Raw genomic sequence first — 11,298 nt, forward strand, 5'->3', positions numbered from 1 at the left:
GGGCCATTACCTGGACCAGGCTGTTGCTGTTGGGGTCTCCTGACGGCGGTCTCAATATCCCACTGGATGGGGGCTATCACCCTGGCTGCGTGGAGGATGGTTTCTGGGCACAACTCCCTCTCAGGTGGTTCAAACTGCCTCGAGAGTGTATCTGGCTTGAGATTCTTGGAACCTGGGCGATAAGAGAGAATGAAGTTGAACCGGTTAAAATAAAGGGCCCAACGGGCTTGTCGGGAGTTTAACCTCTTGGCATCTCGAATGTAGGTGAGATTTTGATGGTCCGTCCAGATGAGGAATGGGTGTTTGGCACCCTAAAGCCAGTGCCTCCACTCCTCCAATGCCATCTTAATGGCCAACAGCTCCCTGTTCCCAATGTCATAATTTCTCTGTGTTGGGGTAAGACGGCGGGGAAAAAAAGCACATGGGTGAAGTTTAGAATCACTCTTACACTTCTGTGACAAGACCGCTCCTACCCCCACATCTGAGGAATCCACCTCCAGGACAAAGGGCAGCTCTGGGTCTGGGAGAGTTAGAATGGGGGCAGATGTGAAGCGTTGTTTCAGTGTATTGAAGGCATGGTCGGCATCGCTGGTCCACATGAATGGCCTGTTAGACTTCCTTGTGAGTGAGGAGAGAGGTTCTGAAATAGAACTAAAATTTCTTATGAATCTCCTGTAGAAATTAGAGAACCCCAGAAAGCGCTGTACCTGCTTGACTGAAGTGGGTCGGGGCCAGTCCAAGACTGCTCGGATCTTGCCTGGATCCATCTGGAGGCTGCCCTTGGACACATGGAAGCCGAGAAATGAGACAGCTGGGACATGGAACTCGCTCTTCTCCAGCTTAACAAAGAGCTTGTGCTTCAACAGCTGGGTCAGGACCTGTCTGACATGCTGAATGTGTTCTTGGAGGTTGCGGGAGAATATCAAAATATCATCCAAGTAAACAAACACAAATATATTCAGCATCTCTCTAAGGACATCATTAATAAAGGCCTGAAAGACAGCAGGAGCTTTAATCAGCCCGAATGGCATTACCTGGTACTCGTAGTGGCCTGTCGGGGTATTAAATGCAGTCTTCCATTCGTCCCCCTCCCGGATCCTGACAAGATGGTATGCATTTCGGAGGTCCAGTTTGGTAAAGATGGTGGCCCCCTGCAGGATCTCAAAGGCTGTGGTCATAAGTGGGAGGGGGTAACCATTCTTGATTGTGATGTTATTTAAGCCTCGATAATCAATACAAGGTCTGAGACTACCATCCTTCTTTTCAACAAAGAAGAAACCGGCTCCTGCCGGTGATGTGGAAGGACGGATGAATCCATTATCTAGAGCTTCCTTCAGATACTTGTCCATAGCTAATCTCTCAGGGCCAGAGAGGGAAAAGAGCCTTCCACGGGGTGGGCAAGTTCCTGGCATCAGCTCAATAGCACAGTCGTATGATCTGTGGGGGGCAGTGTGGCAGCTTGGACCTTACTAAAGACTTCGAGGAGGTCCGTGTATTCCGGGGGAACTCGGAATGGCTCGGGAGGGTAAAGAGGGGGCTTGATAGTGACTGGTTCGATCCTAGGAATAGCCATGACTTCCACGGACGGGGCTTTGAGCCTAAAGATGGAATTGCTTTTGGGATTGCCGGACATTGATTCTTGGACAGACTTCAGCTCAGGTGGACAGCAGAAAAGAAGTATTTGACAGTTGTCAGTGTGTTCCCCACTCTGTGACAACTCCTCTGGACCAGTCAATATTGGGGTTATGAGCAGTCAACCATGGGAAGCCGAGAATTATAGGGAGTTTAGGAGTATGAATTAATAAAAACTGAATCAATTCCTGGTGGTTCCCTACTTTTAACTGAAGAGGTGGAGTGCACTCACTGACCCGACCTGATCCCAGCGGGCTGCCATCAACTGCAGTAATGTTAAGGTCAGGGGCAGGGTCTCGGAATGCCAACTCGTCTTTGAGCTCTGATGACAAAGCATGGTGGAAGGTCGCTCTTAGGGCTCTTTGATCCTATCTACTCTCAGCCGCCAGAGTGCGAAACTCTATGGCGAACTCAGCTGCGCTCCGGGTACCTTGAGAGAGATTCAGCAGGCGACGATCAACATCACCTCCACTGGCTGGATGTTGGAAAAATCTCTTCATGTCCATGATGAACTGTTGACTGTTTGTGGTTAGTGGAGACTTCTGGTCCCACAAAGCTGAGGCCCATTCGAGCACCTTACCGGTGAGGAGAGTAATGATGTAGGCCACCTTACTGCTTTCAGTGGGAAAACAACTTGGTTGTAGTTGAAAGGCCAGAGTACACTGGGTAATAAATCCTCTGCATCTCTCAGGGCTTCCATCAAACCTTTCTGGGGCTGGTAATCTGGGCTCAGAAGGAAGTGTCACCATGGACCTAGGTTGAGGATCAGGGGGCTGTTGGAGTTCTTGGGGTGAAGAGGCCTGGGACTGAAGGCTCAAAAATTTGGACAATTTGAGACAGAGTTTGATCATGTCGTTGAATGGTAGTGGCTTGCTCAGAGAGTGCAGCTAGAATCCGTTCCACATTGGAGGGTGGTGAAGACTCTTCCGCTGGGTTTGCTTCCATGGTTCAGTCTTGCTGTAATGAGGCTGCCTCAAGCAGGGATTGAACCTGGGTCTCTGGTGCTCTAAGAGGGTGAATTTACTCACTGAGCTACTCCCAGACTGTTAAACCCAAGAGCGGAAGAGCAAAAGAGCAAAAAAAGGCCAAGGGGCTTGAATCTTCAAAAAAGTAACAATAATCTTTACTAGAGAAAACAAAGTACAAAATAAACGTAGCAAACTTAGCTACCACTGAACAAAAAAAGACACAAGGGTCCAAAAATACAAGCACAATCAAACTTAGCTTAGCAACTGGATACACAGGAAGCATAGGCTCAAGACTGAACACAATAGCAGGGAACAAACAGACTTATAAAGGGTCAAACACAGGTGTGAGGAATCAACACTGATGAGCAGAGCACTGAACATGGTACGGGGCAATGACGCCCTCTGGAGGAGCGGAGAGACCATAGGGCTAGAGTTCATGGGGCAAGAGCCATCTGCAGTTCTGGAGGGAACATGACACAGTACTCATTGAGAGTGACCCCTGCAGGCCAGGATGAAAACTGCAATGCAGATACGAGCCCATTACAAGGAGAGGAAGAATTGTATAAACTTGTTAAATCATCTAAACCAACAACGTGTATGTTAGACCCTATTCCATCTAAGCTTCTAAAAGAGGTGCTTCCAGAAGTCATAGATCCTCTTCTGACTATTATTAATTCCTCATTGTCATTAGGGTATGTCCCCAAAACCTTCAAACTGGCTGTTATTAAGCATCTCATAAAAAAAATAAATCAAAAAAAAAACAACTAGTTCCCAAAGAACTAGTTAATTACAGACCGATCTCGAATCTCCCTTTTCTGTCCAAGATACTAGAATAGGTAGTATCCTCACAATTAAATTCCTTCTTAGAGAAAATTGGTATCTGTGAGGATTTCCAGTCAGGATTTAGACCGTATCATAGTACTGAGACTGCTCTCCTTAGAGTTACAAATGACCTGCTCTTATCATCTGATCGTGGTTGTATCTCTCTATTAGTGCTATTGGATCTTAGCGCTGTGTTCGACACCATTGACCACAACATTCTTTTGAATAGACTATAAAATTATGTTGGCATTAGAGGAAGTGCATTGGCATGGTTCAAATTGCACTTATTTGACTGCCATCAGTTCATAGCAGTGAATGAAGAGTTATCATATCGATCACAAGTGCAGTATGGAGTACCTCAAGGCTCAGTACTAGGACCGTTACTTTTCTCGCTTTACATATTACTGTACGAAAATCCTGCTGTGATCTGATTGGCTGACTGAGTCTTGATAAAGATCACCTGTGGCCCCTTACTAATTATGTTTCAGTCTCCTCTTGTTTGAACCAAAAGGCTGTCGTTTAGACATGACTTGTGTGGAATTGTTGTGTTGTTGACCATGTAAGTTTTCTCTTTTTGATTGTTTAGTTTAAAGGATTGTGTTTGATATGATATATTGAATTCTAGTATGTTTAGCAGTTCTTTGATGTTATACTCATTGATTTAAGATTCCAATTGTGTTTGTATTCATTAATGGTCTTGCTTATGGCTTTTTTAGAAACCAACAATTACCATTACTGCCATCTGAAAAATGTCTAGTCCTGCATGTCACCAAAATAAACTGGGAAAGTACTTGATGACTGAATGAGTTTTAATGGACCCACCATTCCAGTAGTAACCGCCAAATCAGCCTAGGATCTCTGCTAAATTTCTACATGGTCCTTCGAGCCGGAGTAGGCTGCTGGAATGGAGACTGAGGATGACTGTGTGAAACATAAACGTTCAGCAAGGATTGTAAAACCTCCCAGATGGCACTAAGATTATCTGATGACTCCTTTAATCCATCCAGTTGGACAATTGTCACACCAGCCAGAAGATTTGAGTCATTTGGTTGCATCACAAGGAGCTTCCATTACTGCAACTCAAAATGAGGTGAAGTCTTTGTCTGAGGAGATTAAACAAATGAAAGGAATGTTGTTGGATGTGGAACACATGATGAAGGATATGCAAAGGAATGGAAGTTCTTCATTTTCTACTGGTTCAGAATGCAGTTCTATTCAAGCATCCCCTGCTCATATCCCAATAAAAGCAAACCAGCAAGATGAGATGAACGCCAGAGATTCTATTGTTGATGAGTTGAGTGAATGTATGCGACAACATCAAACCAAGCAGGATAATGTGCCATCTACACTACCAAAAGTTCAGGGACAAAATACTTTGCCCCCCATCTCAATATGTGCCACCTACCTCTTCAATGCCTACTTCCTCAGCAGCCACCACTAGAGGGCCATCAGAGAGACAACACCAGCAGCTTTCTGATCCATGTCCACCTATTAGGCTCTCAGTTCCTCTCCCAGATAACCTCAGGTCACAACCTTTAATGCATTCAAATGTAATGGGTGAAGGCTTAACTCAGCAACAACGTGATGGTCTTTCATCTTCAGTCAGTCATCATCAAATGAATCCCAGTTTTTATCCTAGTGATCAACAAGTTGGAAGGGATCAAAGCCTTTGGCCGTCTGATCAAATGCAGGGAAATGCATTTTGTATGCCTGGTCTTCCGTGGATGCCTCCAAGTTGGCCAACCTTCCCTCCAAATGGAGGATTGTTAAGGCCCCCACATCTACCTGATTATTACCATCCAGTATTATATCCATCTCATATCCACAATGTTCCGCCAGTTCCTTCCAGGGTTGCAACATTGCCTCTAAGAGATTTATCAGCTGGACTTACTTATGCTTCTCTTGGTCATTCACATCAAACTTCTTTAGAACAGCAGACAACTAGAACTGTGCCACAGCAAGATAATCCTTCCATCATGTCTCATCAGGATCCTTTGATACCCAGAGTTATGGCCACTGCATCAGCACCTCAGGGGCAGCAAAGAGATGTGAATCAAATAACTGCACTTTACCCCATTGGAATGCAAATGATGGTACCTAACCAGCATATGTCTATTCATTCATCAGTGAATGTGTCCCACACAAGTATGCCAGCTTTACATCCTTCCAGGTCAGCCCGTATTGAAAGACTTTCATTTCCATATTTGAAGAGTGATGACCCCCAAGAGTTTGCCATGCTGAATATGGCTTGAAAGAATTTGTTACCCTGAGCAATACAAGTATCATATTCTTCTGGATCATTTGAAGTTGGAGGCAGCTCGACTTTTGGCCTTGGCTTATGCCCATCATTCCCAGCCTTATACTACTGCCTTAAAAGCTCTTCAGAAAAGATATGGGCAACCCCACCAGTTGGTGCTGCGAGAGATTGCTACAATTAAGAACTTACCCGCTGTATGTTCAGGAGATGCTGTTGGATTTGGTGACTTTGCTGTACGAGTTCAAGTTCTTGTGGGAATGCTTCAATCCTGGGATCATGAAGAAGGAGCAAAGGAATTATCTTGTGCATCACATGTCCATCAGTTGCTTAGTAAACTTCCAGCACATCAGGTTGCTAGTTTTGCAAGATATGCTAAAACCACCCGAGCAGACCAGTCCTATAACTTGGTGAATTTTTCAGTTTGGTTGGAAGAGGAATCAGATTGTCAGTATCTAGCTACCCAAGTGTTTGAACAATCTAAAAGTATGAAGAAGTACCAGGTAAGAGAAGTAAGGCCTATCAAGTCCCAATATCACACAGCTACATTTCTTCATGGCATAAGTCAAGAAGTTAATCCCACTCAAAGAAAGAACACTGAAACTGCAAGGCACGAAATTCAGCGACACGGCAAGAAGGAGGGCCTTAAACCATTGTGTGCAAGCTGTGGCAGTAATGATCATCATCTCAGTCATTGTCCTGAATTTCAGAGTTTCGATATGGTAGCCAAACGGAAATGGATTGTTGACAATAATCGTTGTTGGAGATGTGGTTTGGGCCCATAGATCATCTAAGTGTGACTTAAGAGGAAAATGGTCCATTGTGTTAAGATCGTCACTTAGGAGTACTGCATGAAGTAAATGTTCACAAACCAGATTCTAGGATATTTTATTTGAGCCGATCAAGTGGTTCCAAACTCAGTTCTTCTGAAAATTGTGAAGGTAGTTCTGAGCCACAAAGGAAAGACTCTGGAGACGTATGCCATTTCTAGACGACGTTTTCAGAAAGAACCATGCTCATGTCTTCTGCAGCAGACCATTTAGGTCTTCATGCAGAATCATTGGTTCTTCGAACCATACAGCAAGACACAGAGAAAATTAAAGGTGCAACGGTTTCCTTCACCATATCTCCAGCTTCTCACAAGCAAAGTAAATACCAGATACAAGGTGCTTTTTACTGCTCAAATGATCGACTTACCTGAACAGACTTATCCTGTGCAAATTCTACAGAGATGTTATCCACATCTAAGAGACCTCCCTCTGGAGGAGTTTCAGAAAGTTAAACCTTTGTTACTGGTGGGAGCTGATCATCATCACCTTTTTGACTCCTAAAAGCGAGTACGTTTTGGTCCTCCTGGAAGTCCAGCTGCTTTTGCATACTCGACTGGGATGGGCATTACATGGACCAACTTCCTTGGGTGAGAAGACTAAGTCCACAACTCAGTGTTTCTTCCAGGCATTCCCTATCAATGGATCAGTTGCTTAAAGATGTGGAGAAATTATGGCAAGTTGACGTAATACCTTTCTCTCAGACTCCAAAGCATGCTCTGCAGTCTAAAACTAGATAAGAAAGCTCTCGAGTGTCTGGACGAGAAAACAAAGCTTTGAAGAAATTAATGGAATCAAAAGATATGTGACTCCTTTACTTCGAGTTGAGAAAGCACCAGTTCTTAAAGCATCTCAAGAGGCAGTAATGCCGGCTTTGCGTCGAATGGAGAGACGGCTAGCTAAAGATCCAGCTCAAGCAGCTATTTATGAGCAAGAGATTCAGAAACTCACTGAAGCTGGATGTGTTAAGAAATTGAAGTTAAATGAGATTGAGCTCAGTGATGATTCTTGGTATATTCCTCACCATCTTGTGGAACAAAATGGCAAGCATTGTGTGGTATTCAATTGTTCCTATCAGTATCAAGGAGAGAGTTTGAATGCCTATTTGTTACCTGGACCAGTTCTAGGCCCTTCCTTTATTGGAGTTCTACTTCGGTTTAGAGAGCATCAAGTTGTTATAAGTGGAGACATTAGATTAATGTTCCATCAAGTTCGTCTCCTGGCTTCTGATTCTCCTTTTCTACGTTTCTTGTGGCGAGATATGAGAAGAGAAGATCCAGTCGATGTCTATGAATGGCAGGTTTTGCCTTTTGGTGCTACATGTAGTCCTTGTTGTGCCATATATGCTCTCCAGAAATGTGTTCAAAAACCTTCCTGTCGAATTTTAAGATGTGCAGTCTTCTGTCTTGCATTCCTTTTATGTGGATAATTGTCTACAAAGTTTTCCAACTACTAAAGAGGCCAAGGAGATGATATGAAATTGCGTTCTTCCTTGGCTGAAGGAGGTTTTGAGATTCAACAGTGGGCCAGTAACCATGTCTCTGTGACTGACCACTTACCAGCTGAAGCTCGTTCAGTAGATACTGACCTGTGGTTAAGTCATGACTGCACAGATCCATGCGAGGGAACTCTTGGACTCTTAAACGCTTTTGGAGAGTAAAGCAAAATGTCACCGGGGCCCACTCATCGTTTTAATCATACACTAGATTTAATTATATCGCATGGAATCGATCTTACTGACATAGATATTGTACCCTCAAAGTGATGATGTTACTGACCATTTCCTTGTATAGTGCATTTTGAGTATTGATGATAATAACTATATAGCTTCGCGTTATCGTCTGGGCAGAACTATTGTTCCAGCCACCAAAGACAGATTCACAGATTACCTGCCTGATTTATCTCAACTGCTCTGTGTACCCAAAATACACATGAACTAGAATAAAATGACTGGCAACATGGGCACTATCTTCTCTAATACATTAGAAGCTGTTGCCCCCATCAAATTGAAAAAGGTTAGAGAAAAACGTACAGTGCCATGGTACAACAGTAATACCCACTCTCTCAAGAAAGAAACTCGTTGTCTTGAGCGCAAATGGAGAAAAACTAACTTGGAAGTTTTTAGAATTGCGTGGAAAAACAGTATGTCCAGCTATAGACAGGCTCTAAAAACTGCCAGGGCTGAGCATATCCACAAACTCATAGAAAACAACCCAAAAACAATCCAAGGTTTTTATTTAGCACAGTGGCTAGATTAACAAATAGCCAGATGCCACCCGATCTAAATATTCCCTCACAGTTAAATAGTAATGACTTTATGAATTTCTTCACTGATAAAATAGATAACATCAGAAATACAATAACAAATGTAGATTCTACAGCGTCTAATACTTTAGTTTTATCCATCGAACCCAAAGATAAACTGCAGTGCTTTACAACTATAGGACAGGAAGAGCTAAATAAACTTATCACTGCATCTAAACCAACAACATGTTTATTAGATTCTGTACCCACTAAATTACTGAAAGAGTTGTTACATGTAGCAGAAAAACCGCTTCTCAATATTATTAACTCGTCGTTATCTTTAGGTCACGTACCAAAACCATTCAAGCTGGCGGTTATTAAGCCTCTTATTAAGAAACCACAATAGATCCTAGTGAACTGGCAAATTACAGACCCATTTTCAAATCTTCCATTATGTCTAAAATTTTAGAAAAATTTGTGTCTGCTCAATTGTGCTCCTACCTGCAAAAAATGATCTCTATGAAGAATTTTCAGTCGGGTTTCAGGCCCCATCATAGCACAGAAACTCGCACTTGTTAAAATTACAAATGACTTGCTTATTTGCATCAGACCAAGGCTGCATCTCATTGCTAGTTTTACTTGATCTTAGTGCTGCGTTCAAAAAAACACCATAGATCACGACATATTCATAGATAGATAGAAACTATCAGGTATCCAAGGGCAGGCTTTAAGATGGTTTAGATCCTACCTGTCGATCACTACCACTTTGTTTATTTAAATGGGGAGGTATCTCATTTATCACCAGTAAAATATGGAGTGCCACAAGGATCTGTCCTAGGTCCTCTGCTCATTTTCAATCTACATGTTGCCCCTGGGTAATATCTTAGACAATACGGGATCAGTTTCCACTGTTATGTTGATGATACTCAACTATATATCTCAACCAAGACCAGGTGAAACTTCTAAAATTATCTAAGCTAACAGAGTGTGTTAAAAATAAAAGATTGGATGACCAATAATTTTTCTCCTATTAAATTCAGATAAGACAGAGATATTACTTATTGGACCAGAGGAAACATTACACAGAATCTCGTAGATTACAATTTGCAATTAGACGGATGTACTGTTACTTCCCTACTGTCAAAAATTGGGTGTTATATTAGACAGAACTTGTCTTTTTGAAAATCATATTTCCAAGTTACAAAAACAGCATTCTTCCATCTTAGAAACATTGCCAAGCTACGAAACATGTTACCTGTTCCTGATGCAGAAAAGCTAGTTCATGCGTTCATGATCTCTAGACTGGACTATTGTAATGCACTGCTAGGTGGTTGTCCTGCATCCTCAATAAACAAGCTAAAGGTAGTCCAAAATGCAGCGCCTAGAGTCCTTACCAGGTCAAGAAAATATGATTCACATTACCCGAATTTTACAGTCTCTGCACTGGCTACCTATTAGTTCTGTATCAGTTACAAAATATTCATTACTTAATTATAAGGCCCTTAATGGGCTTAGCTCCTGCGTACCTAACTAGGTCTTCTACCACGTTACAACCCATCACGCTCCCTAAGGTCACAAAACGCTGGACTTTTGATAGTACCTAGGATAGCAAAGTCCACTAAAGGGAGGTAGAGCTTTTTCGCATTTGGCTCCCAAACTCTGGAATAGCCTTCCTGATAATGTTCGGGGTTCAAACACACTTCCTCTGTTTAAATCTAGATTTAAAAAACACCTGTTTGGCCAAGCATTCAAATAATGCATCTCATAATTTTGGACTGCAGTTATATCTGATCAAAAATGCGCATTATTATTCTTTAGCTTGGGCTTAAACTAATTAATTTTACTTGGCTGGAACAGCAGCTATGCTAATTATGTCTCTATTTGTTTCTCTGTTTTGTAACTAGGATTTACACAAGCTCCAGTCTGGATCCAGAACACCTGAGAAGAGATGATGCCAACCTCTCAGAGGACCTCAGATGACGCTAACCCAGAGACAACATACAGAACTACCACACTTTGCTATAAGTTTGATTGCATAATTGCTCGGTAATAGTGTGTTAATCGTCTGTTTGTTTACGTCTTTTATTGATTTTTCGGAACATTTCTGCCATATGCACATAACACGACAGTCACCACTGATAAGCTACTACTAAATATTGTAGAAACTTAACTTTCTGTAAAGTTGCTTGCAAGATTTTGTATCGTAAAAACAAAAAAAAAGCGCCTATATTACATAAACTTGAATTGAAAACTGAATTTGAATTGTACTAAGTTGGCATCGCTTTGCAGATACTTGAGCTACAAGCACCCATCTATTGGAGTATACTGTCCTAACTTTGCTATGTTGGGTATAATCGGGTACTTGCTCGTCAGTATGACCCTCTGGGGTTTATTATTCCATTCACGACACGTGCAAAAATTTCTTCATCCAACAATTATTGATGGAAAACCTAACAGAGGATGGGAAATCAGATATCCCAGAGGGAGCAAGGCAGCGGGGAAGGCCTGGGGAAGGAGGAGTTGCCAGGATTTGGTTAAGCTCCAAGTTACA

Source organism: Cyprinus carpio, chromosome B25, assembly GCF_018340385.1.
Source record: "Cyprinus carpio isolate SPL01 chromosome B25, ASM1834038v1, whole genome shotgun sequence".
In the NCBI taxonomy this organism is placed as follows: Eukaryota; Metazoa; Chordata; class Actinopteri; order Cypriniformes; family Cyprinidae; genus Cyprinus; species Cyprinus carpio.